Genomic DNA, 14,756 nt, shown 5'->3' on the forward strand with positions numbered 1-14,756 from the left:
GTTTACGAACTTCTTTGCAATAGGCGTTCATGTTTTCCTTGTTTCGATCCCATTCATCATTGACTTGGTTGACAACGACTAGCGAGTCGCCGTATACTTGCAGTCGTTTGATTCCGAGGGAGATTGCGAGACGAAGACTGTGTAGCAGTGCTTCGTACTCAGCTTCGTTGTTTGAGTCTTCCCAAATGATTTGAAGTACGTATTTGAGTTGGTCTCTTTTTGGAGAAATTAAGAGTACTCTTGCGCCGGCTCCTTCGAGCTTGAGGGAACCGTCGAAGTACATGACCTAGTGTTCTAGCCTCTCGACTGGTCTTGGTACTTGGTTTTCTGTCCATTCGGCCATGAAGTCGACCAAAGCCTGAGATTTGATAGCTGTTCTTGGTTTAAAATCTAAAGATAGAGCTCTGAGTTATACTGCCCATTTGGAAATTCTACCCGTAGCATCTCTGTTGTGGAGGATTTTGACGAGCGGGAAGTCGGTGATGATTGAAATGCTGTGTTCTTGAAAATAGTGCCATAGTTTCTGTGAGGTGAGTAGAATTGCGTAGAGCAGCTTTTGTATTGGCGGGTACCGAGTTTTGGAGTCTGAGAGTACTTCGTTGACGAAGTAAACGGGTCTCTGGACTTTATAAACATGGCCTGATTTAGATCGTTCAAAGTTCTCGTTTGGGGATGGAGCGGTGAGGATTGGTGGTTTTGACAGAAAGTCTTTGAGTTGCTTCAATGCTTTGTCTGCCTCTTCTGTCCATTTAAACTTGTCCTGTCGTTTGAGAAGCTTGAAGAAGGGTAGTTCTCGTTCTCCAAGTCTCGAGATGAATCGATTAAGGGCTGCCATGCAGCCTGTAAGTTTTTGCACATCCTTGATGCTAGCTTGTGCGTGCATATTTGTGATGGCAGATATTTTCTCTGGGTTGGCTTCAATGCCGCAATGGCTAATGATGAACCCGAGTAGTTTGCCGGAAGGCACGCCAAAAATGCATTTGGTGGGGTTAAGTTTCCAGCGGAAAGCTCGTAGGCTTGAGAAGGTTTCCTCTAAATCGATGATTAGGGCCTCCTGGTTTCTTGTTTTGACGACTACGTCGTCTACGTAGGCTTCTATGCTGCGATGTAATTGTTTCTCGAAGCACATCTGTATAGCGCGCTGGTAAGTCGCGCCCGCGTTTTTTAGTCCAAATGACATTGTTTTGTAGCAAAAAGCCCCAAATGAAGTGATGAAGGCTGTTTTAGCTTGATCTTCTTCTTTCAAGCTTATCTGGTGGTAGCCTGAGTAACAGTCGAGAAAGCATAGTAAATCGCACCCGGCAGTAGAGTTGACTACCTGGTCGATCCTGGGTAGTCCAAAGGGGCCCTTTGGACAGTGTTTGTTGAGATCTGTGTAATCGACGCAGATTCTCCATTCATTGTTTTTCTTGCGAACGAGTATAGGGTTGGCTAGTCAATCAGGGTGGAAAACTTCTTTGATGAACCCTGCTGCGAGTAGTTTGGCCAGTTCTTTTTTTATTGCTTCTCGCCTGTCTTGGGCAAACCTCCGGAGGCGCTGTCGTTTTGCGGTAGCTTTGGGATCAACATTTAGAGAATGCTCGATCAGTTCCTTGGGCACACCAGGCATGTCGGCTGGCTTCAAGGTGAAGATATCTGATGAGCGCGGTTTCCTATTTAGGATCTAGCCTTGTCCCAATCAAAGCTATCTTAGAAGGGTCGCCGGTCTGGAGATCAACCATTTTAAAGTCTGTCTCTTTTGTTGGCTTTACTTTTGCTGACCCCGACTTGTTTTCTGGGATTTCAAGTTCTGTTGGATGAAGTTTCTTTGAAGCTGAAAAAACTTGTTGCGTGGGGCTGGATCCTTGCGAAGTTGCTGCAATCTCCATTGCTTCGGTGTCGCATTCATAAGATCGCCTTAGGTCTCCTCGTAATGTTAATTCTCCCTTGGGTCCTGACATCTTGAGTACCAAGTAGACGTAGTGTGGTATGGCCATGAATTTAGCCAGAGTTGGTCTGCCGAGTATGGCATGGTAAGAGGTCTCGAAGTCGGCGACTTCAAATCTGATGTACTCGGTTCGGTAATGTTCCTTAGTGCCGAAAGTTACTGGTAGGACGACTTGTCCTAGCGGTATGGCTGCGTTTCCTGGTACAATCCCGTAAAAGGGGGAATCTGTTGGAGTGAGCATGTCCATGATGTCAAGACACATCTTTCTTAGAGTTTTAGCAAAAATGACGTTGAGTCCGCTTCCGCCATCGATGAGTACTTTTGTTAGTCTTGATCCTGCAACAACAAGGTTGAGTACTAGGGGAAATCGGCCTGGTTCTGAGAAGTTTGTCCATTGGTCCCTTCTGCTGAAGGTTATGGGTACCTCAGACCATTTTAGCGGTGTTGGGTCAGTTGGTTCGATGGCCATGATTTCCCTGAGTACCAATTTACTGGATTGCTTGGATGCGGTACCTGGGATTCCGCCAAAAATGACATTGACTATTTTGGAGGCTGTCTGGAAGTCTCCTTCTCCTTCATTTTTATGGACTTTGTTTTTGCCCTTATCCTTTTTCTGGTTGTATTCCTCGGGAGGTGGTGGTGCGGGTAAATCTTGCATTACTTAGCGCATGCTGTAGCAGTCTATTGCTGAATGTTTGCTATTTGCGTGCCATGGACATTGTTTTTTGAGTAGTTTAGTGAAGCTTGGTTCGTCGTCGTGTTTGCGGGATCCCTTCTTTCCTGAGTTGGTCATGGAAGCAACAGTGTTGTCAGGTTTGCGTTTGCGATTTTGGTTGCTCAAGTAGTTGTTTTGAGTATCGGTGTTTCGGTTCCTGTCCTGCTCGTGGCTGTTATTGTCACGTCCACGGTTGCGATGAGAGCCGAATCGTTCACGCTCTTTATCTTCTTCATCTGCCCATTGTTGCACCATGATTTTAAGGTCTTTGACGGTGACTGGTCATCGTCTGCCAAAGTCCTGGTATGTTCTACGATCATAGAGGCCATTTTGGAAGCACTCGATGACGTCTATTTCTGAAATGTCGACTATAGTGGCCTTCTTCTCGAAGAATCACCGTAGGTAGTCGCGCAGTGTTTCGCCTTCCTTTTGTTTTACTTGACCTAGGTCGATTTTGTTGCCTGGTCTGGTCATGGAGCTTGCGTAGTTGTTGGTGAAAACCTTTGTCAAATCTTCCCATGAGTCAATTGTTCTCGGCTTAAGTGATTCAAGCCATGTTAAGGGTACGGGTTCCATGCATATGGGAAAATGGATGACTTTGGTGTCATTATTGCCTCCGGCTGCTTGGACTGCCAGTGAGTAGCACCGAAGCCATTGAATTGGGTCTTGCTTGCCATGATACTCGGTGATTCCTGTTGGCTTGAATTTTTCGGGTAGTCCTGTCCTCATTACCCATGTTGTGAAGGCGGGAAAGTGGTTGTAGTTGTCGACTTCTCGTTCATGGCGACTATTGATTATTTCCCGTAGATCGCTGAAATTTGATACTTCGTGATTTTTCTTGACATGGCGAGGAATTTTTGTAGAATTGGTGCAGCTGGCTTCTCCAATGTCCTTATGTCGTACTAGAGCTTCGTGTTTGCTCTGTCCTTGGCTAAGTTGCCTTGGTTGGTTGATTACCTCATTATTTCTTCGGTTTTTGTGAAGACCATTGTCGACTGCAGCACCCCTACTGCCCTCTAAATGAGCGGAGTTGCGGGGAACAGATAGGATTGGTAATTCTCTATCGAGTAGTTTGTATGCTTGTTCTGCGAGTTGTGCAATTAGGGCCTGTTTGGCATGGCTCCACTCCAGAACTCCAGCAACTCCACCAAAAAATCCAGCCAAACACCTCAACTCCAAAACTCCATGGAGCAGCCAACTCCATGGAGCTGTAGTGCAAATGGAACTGGAGTTTTGGAGCACCTCTTTTGCTGCTCCAAAACAACCTCTTTTGAACCTCTTCATGGAGTTGGTGGGTAACTACCCACCAATGCCACTGGTTACACAAAAAACATTTCATTCTGTTCCTCCCGAGCTCTCACCCGCGCCTTATTTCCCCACCCGTGCGTTCGACTGCTCGCCCAGCCCCGCCGCGTGTCGCCGTCCCACCCCCATCGTCGCCTAGCCTCGCCACCCGCCGCCGTCCCGCCCCCATCGCCGAGCCCCGCCTACCGTCTAGCCCCGCCGTCCGTTGCCGCCCCGCCCCCATCGCCGCCCAGCTCCGCCGCACAACGCTGCCCCGGCCCGTTGCCGCCCAGCCCCACCGCCGGCCGCCCCCGTCACCGCCCAGCCCCACCGCCGCTCGCCCCTGTCGCCGCCAAGCCCCACCGCCGCCCGCTCCCGTCGCCGACCTGTCCCCGTTGCCGCCCAGCCCCACCGCCGGCCGCCCCCGTCGCCGCCCAGCCCAATCGCCCGTCACCGAGCCCCGCCGGCCGCCCCCGTCGCCGCCCAGGCCCTGCCGCGGAGTTTGAAGTGGACAACACCGAGCAGAGCGTGGCAGGAGAAGAAGATGGGATAGAGAGAATGACAAGTGGGGCCTGAATTGGGGGCAACAATGTCAATCCACACTGAAATCGATCTTTTTTGGAGCTGAGAGCACCCATCTAGCCAAACACCCCATTTTTGTTCTGGAGTTCTGGAGTGGAGCTGGCTCCACCTGGAGTTCTAGAGTGGAGTAGCTCTACTCGGAGTTGGATCCATGCCAAACAGGGCCTTAGTCCATTGCCTCACTGCACAAGTTGAGCTGTTATTGCGTTGTCTCTGCTCTGAGGTATGAGAGTTGATATGAGGTTGATTGAGGCAATTGCTGCAAGTGGAGTGTTGTGCTCTTGAGTTTGTACTGCATCAAATGCTCTTTCAAGGTTTGTGATGGAAATATTTGTAGCTAGCAATTGTCGACGTTCAGCTCGAGTAATATTTCGTATCCTTCTTTGGTTTCTTTGATCGGAAGTTTTGTCTTCCGGAGCGTTAGCCGATGACTCATCCTTTGAAACGTTGTCGGGCTGTGCTATCCGTCGAGGGGTTCTCTGTTGGCTAGTGCCCACATTATTATTTTGAGTCATGACAAAAATTTCTCTGTCTGGGTAGTAGCTTCCAGAGCTTGATGTTGCGATTTTTGTGCTCTCCTCATGGCCTGAAGTGAGCGGAACGCCTTCTTGGTATGGGAGGTTGTCTAAGTGAGCTATAAGACGTGACTCGTAGTCGCGGGTAAGGAGAGATGGCCTCATCCCTGGCCAGTGAACGAACCTGCCCTACGGTGTTGAAGTGACTACCAAACCTTGGGCTGGCCCTGATAAAGGAATTTCTTGGACGTAGTCTGAGTCGGAGTCGTAGTCCTTGTCTTCCCCGTGTTCGAGTTGAGTTCAAGTGAGGAGACTTTGGTAGACTTCGGCTGTATTGCGGACTCCGTATGGGAATCGTTTTTGAGTTGAAGTCAACTTGTGAAGTGACTGGGGCTCCGGCTTGTGTCGACTAATCCGAACTGAAGTCGAGTCCGAAGCGTAGTCGAACTCGGTGTCGCTGACTTTGAAAATTTGGCCTTTCTTGACGAAATCTCCCATTTTTGGCTAAGGAAAGCTTTCGTCGAGAGGTTTCTTCTCTCGTATGCTGATGATCTGACGCTGAAATGATCCAGCGCCGTCAGTGATGTAGAGCCAAGATGAAAAAACAAAGGTTGTTCCTGCCTCGAAGGTGAAAACAAGCTTGATAATGACAGGTGCCATTGAGCTCGTGTGGAGAAACTCGGCAACTTCCCCTACCTGGCGCGCCAGCTGTCAGTGTTTTAGACCGGCAACCCGCCTAGGGGGTACCCTAGGTGCTCTTTTGTGCGGTAGGTGCCATCGAGAATCAAGGAGTCAATGGTGACGCAAGGAACACGATTTAGACAGGTTTAGACCGCTAGATCACGTAATACCCTACATCCTGTGTGTTGATTGTATTGAACTCGGGTGAGTTGAGAGGGTTGTCCTTGAGGGGGTCCCTGCCCGCCCTTATATAATCGGGGGAGCAGGGTTACAAGCTAGAATCCTAGTCGGGTATGGTTATAGAGTTCTACTCGGTTTAGACAGAGTAGTTTCTATATGTATACCTAACTAGTCTTCGGGAGTCTGAGTGGGATACGCTTCTTTGCTGCGTAGCCCCCGAGTCTTGATTACGTCCGAGTACGCCCCTTAGTGGGCCGCACAGGGCCTACTCGTGGGCTTGGGATGCATGCTCGACACACACCCAACCCTTGAATGCATCAACAGGATGTTTGTCTCAAACGAATGGGAGGGCCTCTTTCCCTGGTCCTACCTACAGGCGCTTGCTTCCCGATGCTCAGATCACGCACCGCAACTACTTCAGTTTGATGACGGTTTCCACCCTAAGCGTCGGTTCCGTTTCCTTTCCTTTTGGCCACAGTTCGAGGGTTACCTAGAAGCGGTACAAGCGGTGTGGACAAGGTCACATCTGGTGGCAGACCCGTTGTGCACAATCAACCACCTACTCCATGAAACAGCAAAAGAATTGAAATGACGGAGTGCCAAGGCAGTTGGCAGCATACGCACACAGATCCACATCGCTAAGGAGGTTATTTTTTGCTTGGAAGCTGATGGGAACTAGGATGCCCGATCTTCCGTCAGGTAAGGGTAACTCTCGATTTGGTGGAGTAGCAACACACTCGATCCGGCTTCTGATCAGCAAGATCCAAACCCCGCAATCGAAGCACTACTTCTCCTATGGTTATCAACCGTGCACAGCTCGATTGACCTCGCAACGAAGGTTAATCTCTGCTTGCGAATCGAAGAACACAAACAAGGACAAGGTAGATGCAATCTAAATATTGCTAATAATATGAAGCACACGTGTTGGGGTCTCACAAACCGATAAATGGCGAAACTGTTCAAAGACAGATTAATCTAAGCAAAACCTGAGTGTCTAAGGCGGCGGCTACTAAGTTTTATATATCCAAGGGGTGAAAGCCAAGGGGGAGGACGACCTAAGGCACCCTTGGAGCGTTCTCCTCCTGGTTGGGGCGCATAACAACTTGGGCCTAAGTCCTAAGCAAACTTACAAGGCCTAAGGCCTGACAAAAGGTGACGCAACACCCTGGCAGATTTTGTATGTCCACTTGTTTCGACGATTCCTGTTGTCTCCGATAGAATTTTGATATGCGACCGGTGCCATTGGAAAGCCTTCTCATCTTTTCATATGTATATAGAACGTCCAAAACGGACTCTGTATGTGTTCTAGGCGTCAATTCTAAGATGGACAGCTCCTGGACTCCGAGGTGGACTCGAACTTGATATAGTTTGGGCCTCCAACTTGACTTGGACATCCCTTGCTGGTCCTCTCCGTCTCCATGCCTTTCTTCAAATACTTTATGATCCTCTCCATAGTTCTTAATTATAATAATATCTTTAGGTGGCAATCTATTCTAAATAACTAAAAATAAGGCATAGGAACGAGCTCACCTTATCTTTAGCACGAATGGTCGTATCCAGGCATGTCATCTCCTCATCATCCATGTCTCTCCCCAAATGTTTTCTTGTCATGTGTGTATCCATAGGAGTTATGCCCATATCATTCTCCCCTTCTTGAAAGCAATCCGTCCTCAGTTTAACCATAGTTGTAGAATATGTCGTATGTAACAACCAACAATTTTTCCCTTCTTGCAATTGGACCGGTTTCTTCAAAAGAAAACTAGAGGAACTTGACGTGACATGATTAGTGTTATTGCAGCCTTCTAGATGATCGCATTATTGCCCAACCAAAGATGATTTCAGATTTGAACAAATATAAACTCGATGTACCATATATTCTCCTTGACAATTATACTTGTCAATAAAGTGATATGTATGATTAGCCAAGCATGTCAATTCAGAAGATGCAAAAAGGCTCTCCTCCAAACAGTTTATATTACACAAAATATCAAATTCAATATAACCCAAAGTATTTAAAGACAACAATTTTAGCTCATCAAGTGCACTAGTTATGGGGACAAAAATTTTATTTTCAGCACAAGTGTATGGATCCAAAGCAATGGTATCATGTGGAGGGACTAGTTGTGACATAGGAATAAATATATCATTGTCACACAACTCTTATTTATCACAAGAAATAGCAAGCGATTCATCGTGTGATAAAGGTAAATCATGAAAAGGTTCCACTAAATGTTGCTCAATGATAGCATGCTTTGTGGACAAATTTAACACATCAAAAGAATTCTCACGTTCCGTGAGTGTAGCACCATGTGCATTACCTGTGGTCTCATTTTCAGCGGGAGTAATAGGTGCATTGTGAAATGATGGTTCTGAATTTGCACACGAGGTTCTGAGCTGCTCATTTTTTGTCGCGTCCTCCATGCCCTCTTGCTTTTGTTTATTGTCCTGCAAAAGGTTAGGCATAGCAAGAGATACAACAAAAGATTGATCTTCTAATTGATGCACCTCATCATATGGATTAATTATATGAGATGATTAGCAAAAGTTTCTATCATAAGAAATTTCATATCGTCCTAGGTTTGAGGTTTATCTGATGGACTTAAGGTCTCCTGCCAAGTTAAAGCAGAATGTTGCAAGACACTAGTTGCATTGTTAACCTTCCTCCTTGCACACATAACATGATTAGCAAATATTTTATCTATTGCTATTTCCCCCTCAATGTACTCATGAGCACCTATACCATCATAAGTTGGTGGATATGAACAACCTGTCATTGTTATAAGATAGCAAAAGACAATGCAAAAGTATTATCCCTATCAACTAACAAGTGGTGGAAAGGTGAAGCTACACAATATCTGAAGCGTCTTACCACCCTCTTGCAAGTGTTCTTACCAAAGCTAGCAGTGGATGGTACAATTGGTGGCTGGTTCTTACCTTGAGGGAGTGTTACCGCGATTGCAAGGTAGAATCAGAATTGATCAGAAGAAAATATGTGGAGCTTGGGAGGCAATATAATTAGCAATAATTCAATTCAGAAATTACAAAACTGAAAAGTAGTCCCAAGCTGGTCTATGTCACTGGCCTAAACTCGTCTCGGACCTAGTTCAAGCAAGCAACAATACAACTCGGTACAAGAACTCAAAAGGATGCAAGAACTTCTGAATTTTTTTCTTTTCTTTTGCTTTCTTTCTATTTTTTTTACTTGGTGCGGCTTTTCTTCTCTTTTTTTTGCACCTTTGCCTTTTACTTTTGCTTTTTATTTTTATATCAGAAAGTGCCGCACAAAAGAATGAAAACAATGCAGGGTATTGCAACTATGCGATAAAAATTTTCACAAACCAAGGTCAATTCTTATGTATTTCTTTGTTGGCTCGTGACACCAAGCCAATTACCAAGTTGAAAATAAAACCTTGAAAAATATATAATACCCACAAAGAAAATTCCAATCTGACGGACTAATCGCTTGTCTCCTTCCTTTTTGTACTTGCGCACAAAACAGATGTACTTTTATATTATCAGCGTACTCCAAACACATGCAGCAAACTACGGCCAGGTACTCAAACTTTCCTTCCCCCCATCAACTTGCGCAGCAACCTAATCTGGTTATGGAAAAAAATATGTTCTCAACAGCGACCAAAGACCATGAATAAGATCTGGACACGACGAACACACGACTCGGCAAGGGACTAAAATTTGGAAAAGCAAACTGAAAAGAAAAATTGCAAGGCACAAAAGGAGTTATAGGACAGCGGAAACACATGAACAAATATTTTTGTGGGGCACTTTTCTGGAGTCTTAGGACCATGGTGAATATGATGAACACTAAACTAGGGTAAGCCTGACGGTAATACCTGAGTCTCTGATTTCCACTTGATGGGAACTAGAGTGCCCAATCTTTCATCAGGTAAGGGTAACTTTCGATTTGGTGGAGTAGCAACACACTCGATCCGGCTTCTGATCAGCAAGATCCAAACCCCATAATCGAAGCACCACTTCTCCTATGGTTATCAACCGTGCATAACCCGATTGACCTCGCCACGAAGGTTAATCCCTGCTTGTGAATCGAAGAACACAAGCAAGAACAAGGTAGATGCAATCTGAATATTGCTAATAATATGAAGCACACGTGTTGGGATCTCACAAACTGATAAACAGCGAAACTGTTCAAAGACAGATTAATCTAAACAAAACTTGAGTGTCTAAGGCGGCGGCTACTGAGTTTTATACATCCAAGAGGTGCAGGCCAAGGGGGAGGATGACCTAGGGCACCCTTGGGGCGTTCTCCTCCTATTTGGGGCGCACCACAACTTGGGCCTAAGTCCCAAGCAAACTTACAAGGCCTAAGGCCTGACAAAACGTGATGCAACACCCTGATAGTTTCTGTACGTCCACTTGTTTCGATGATTCTCATTGGCTTTGATGGAATTTTGACATGCCATTGGAAAATTTATGTTCTCAGCTTTCCATACATATGTAGAACATCCAAAACGGACTCCGTATGTGATCTACACGTCAATTCTAAGACGGACTGCTCCTAGACTCTGAGGTGGACTCGAACTTGATATAGTTTGGGCCTCCTACTTGACTTGGATGTCCGTTGCTGGTCCTCTCCGCCTCCATGCCTCTCTTCAAATACTTTATGGTCCTCTCCATGGTTCATAATTACAATAATATCTTTAGGTAGCAATCTATTCTCAAAATAACTAAAAATAAGACATAGGAACGAGCTCACCTTATCTCTAGCACGAATGGTCGTACCTAATCATGTTATGTCCTCATCATCCATGTCTCTCCCCAAATATTTTCTTATCCTTTGTGTATCCATAGGAGTCATGTCCACATCAGAAGCCGCTCAAGACCACCGGTCACTTTCTGCTCATGAGCAGGCGCTACGGCGCTTCCTCAAGATCCGGTTCCTTGGCCTCACATCCTTAGAGCGTACTATCGCGAGACAGTGATCGAGTATGTGGTGGCTTCACGAGGGGGATGCAAACACTAGGGTTTTCCACCTACACGCAAACCAACAAAGGAGAAAAAATCACATCGCGTCGCTACAGGTTGATGGAGTCACGCTGCTGAGCATGGAGGACAAAGCAACATCAGCATTTAATTACTATGAGGGTATTGTGGGTACCAGCCATGACCAAACCTCGGTGCATGACTTCACAGCTCTAGGCCTCCCGCTCCTTGACCTTTCGGGGTTGTCCTTTCACTGAGGATGAAGTTTGAGAGGTGATTAAGGTGCTTCCTATGGACAAGGCTCCAGGCCCGAATGGATTCACTGGTCGCTTCTATAGGTCGGCATGATCGATCATTAAGGGCAACATGGTTAGGGCATTTGACACCCTATCTTTGATGGATTGTAGAAGCTTCCATCACCTTAATGAGGCGTTGCTTACTCTCCTTCCTAAAGTTGAGGAACCTATTGGATTAGGGGATTACCGTCGATTAGTCTCAGCCACAGCTTCAGGAAGATCTTTTCTAAGGCACTAGCTAACCATTTTGCCCCTCATCTGCACAACCTCATCTCACCTAACCAGAGTGCTTTCATCAAAGGTCACCAGATTCAAGATAACTTTGATTATGTCCTGGGCACTGCTAAAGCGCTAGCTTCAAAGAGGGTACCGAGGATCATGTTCAAGATTGATCTCACCTAGGCTTTCAACTTCGTGAACTTTCCTTGAGCTCCTTTCAGTAGTCGGCTGTCCAAGAACCTGGACCAACTGGATTTCGACTCTTCTTTCGACAGCTAGCACCAAAGTGCTCCTTAATGGGGTTCTGGGTAGGCGTATTTGCCATGGTCGTGGACATAGGCAAGGGGACCCTCTATCCCCTATGCTTTTTGTTCTTGTCATGGAATGCTTCAGTGCCATGATCAAGATGGCAGAGAATAGGGGCCTGCTTCAGCCCCTTAGGCCGGCAACAATTAAAGAGCGAGCATCACTTTACGCCGATGATGTGGTCGTTTTTCTCTCACCGGTTGCGCAGGATCTCATTCTCATACGTGAGATCCTGTCCTTGTTTCAGGGAGCTTCTAGCCTGGCATCTAACTATACTAAAAGCAAGGTCTTTCCTATACACTGCTCGGAGGAACACACCCGACTAATAATTGACACGTTGAACTGCCATGTCTCGGAATTCCCTTGTACTTATTTAATTAGGGTTGCCTCTCTCCACCCATAGGTTACCAAAAGCAGCTATGCAGCTACTGGTTGACATGGTCGCTAAGCGCCTCCTTGCTTGGAAGGGAAGGATGCTTAGTAAATATGGTTGACTAATCCTAGCTAAGTTGACTCTCTACGCAATTCCAGTCCACATCTCCATGGCGACGAAGATTGCACCATGGGCTGTCCAAGCTATTGAAAAGCTCGTCAGAGGCTTTCTTTGGTGCAACACGGAGGTAGACATGGGGGGCAAGTGTGCCGTTGCTTGGGTAAACATATGCTGCCCTAAAGAGCTGGGAGGACTAGGAATCCCAAACCTCCAGCTTATGGGTTTAGCTCTTCGGATACGTTGGCTTTGGCTAGCAAGGACAAATTGGGACAAAACTTGGTCGGGATACAATTTCAGAGACGAGGGGTCGGCCAAGGCATTCTTCAATGCCTTGGTAATTGTATAGGTCGGCGATGGTAGAAGCGCTCTCTTTTGGATGGATAGATGGATCGATGGATGCTCCATCAGAACTCTGGCTCCTAATCTTTGGCATGTTGTTCCAGCCTGTATCAAGAACTCACGCACCATGCGGGAGGGCTTTCTAGGCCGGCGCTGGGTTTGTGACATTTCTCGTGCATGGATGGTATAGGTCATGGTTCAGTACCTCCGGGTCTTGGACTTGATGCGTGCTCAGCATTTGCGTTCTGATCGAGATAGGTTCATCTGGAAATGGTCAGCTTCTGGTGAATTCTCCTTTGCGTCAGAATACCGCGCCTTCTTTCTTGGTCGATCTAAACTATTTGGCGTTGATCACTTATGGAAGGTTCAGGCGCCTGGAAAATGCTATTTTTTTGGTTGGCTTATGCTAAATGGTCAGCACCCAAGTTGACCTCTTCTTCTTCAGTCAAATCGACCTCCACTCCGACCAAATCGAGCTCGATTTGGCCGCTCCTGGGAAGGAGAGGTCTAGCTCTTTTTGCAGCCATTCATTTTGGCGACACCCACCAACCAAAAACTCTACCTTGGGTACTCTCTTGGTAGGTTGCCGGGTATAAAATACCGACACATGGTTGTTTGATCTCTTGATCTAGAAAAAGACATTTTCCAACCACGGGAGGAAGGAGAAGAGGTACTGGGTCCAAAATACCCTTTTCTCAGTCTCCTTGGAGCACTCATGTATCTTGCAAACAGTACCAGGCCTGACATTGCTTTCGTAGTGAATCTGTTGTCAAGACATAGTGCCGCTCCAACAAAGCGCCATTGGACCAGAGGAAAGCAAATCCTTGGGTACTTGAATGGCACTAAAGATCTTGGATTATTCTTTCAGAAAACCAAGGACTCCAATTTAGTTGGATACACTGATGATAATGCCAGATCACAGATAGGATTTGTATTCCTACATGGTGGAACAACCATATCATGGAAATCATCAAAACAGACAATGGTGGCTACCTCCACAAATCATTCTAAGATCATTACACTATATGAGGCATCACGTGAATGCGTGTGGCTTCGCAGAATGATAAACCACATAGAGCAATCTTGTGGTATTGGCCCCATTGAATCACCCACCATTATCTATAAAGATAATGCTGCTTGTGTTACACAAATGAAAACTAGCTACATCAAGAGCAACATTACTAAGCACATTGCTCCCAAGCTATTTTATCCACATGAGCTTCAGGAAATTGGGGATATAAATATCTTGCAGACAAAGTCTTGTGATAATCTCACCGACCTCTTCACCAAATCCCTACCAGCTTCCTCATTTGAGAAATGCATTAAGGGCATTGGTATGAGATGGCTTCGAGATTTACAAGCTTCAGGGGGAGTCTCCTTGAATGATGTGCCTAGTTAACAGTATCACCTTGTACTCCTTTTCTTTTATAAGTTTTGCCATCAGATTTTCTCATATTAAGTTTTAATGAGGCAATGGGTAGCACAAGAAATGCCATATCCCATATTTTTTCCCACCGGGTTTTTCTAGGGATATACAGGGCATAAGTTACTCCTTAAACGTTGCAGGTTTATGATAGAATAATCATAAGATAATCTATTGCTATTTTTTCCCACAGGATTTTCAGAGGAGTAAAATTACAACTTAATCAAGCTTGAACTCGATCAAGGGGGAGTGTTGCAAATAGGATTTCGGTTTGACCTCGTCCAAGCCAGTGGGCAGGAAAACTCCCGTGCTCATGCGCTAGTGGGTCGTGCAGGCCCAGGCGACGTGCGCACATCACGGACGTGAAGGAGGTGGAGCTGCCCACGATTGCTTTTTCCCTAGAGTTTATCTCCTAACCTCTATAAATATGTACTCATTATTCATTAATAAAGACATCCATTTTCACTGTTCATCTTTTATCTCTCTCGAGTCTTTCTCTCTTCACAACATTTACAACAAAACGAATTCTGAATTTTTGGTGGGCTGGGATCGGAACCAGGCCGGGGTGACCCCGTGGATCGGGCCGCGTTCCGGCTGGGACTGGGCTAACCGAACAAGCCCTGAAGGTGGTGTAGTGTTTGTGATGTAAATGTTTCCTTTGTTCAAGTGGATTTTGCTATTGATTATTTCCAAGTCTGGTAGCAATAATTACAAAAAAAAATAATAATGTAAGAATTGGGTTGTAAAACAGCCAAAGGAAATTCAACACATGAGAATATAGATCAACCAAGTACATGGGAAGAATAAGTTCGGAACGTTAGGTCCAGTTCTGATGTA

Source organism: Setaria viridis, chromosome 4 (assembly GCF_005286985.2).
Source record: "Setaria viridis chromosome 4, Setaria_viridis_v4.0, whole genome shotgun sequence".
NCBI lineage: Eukaryota > Viridiplantae > Streptophyta > Magnoliopsida > Poales > Poaceae > Setaria > Setaria viridis.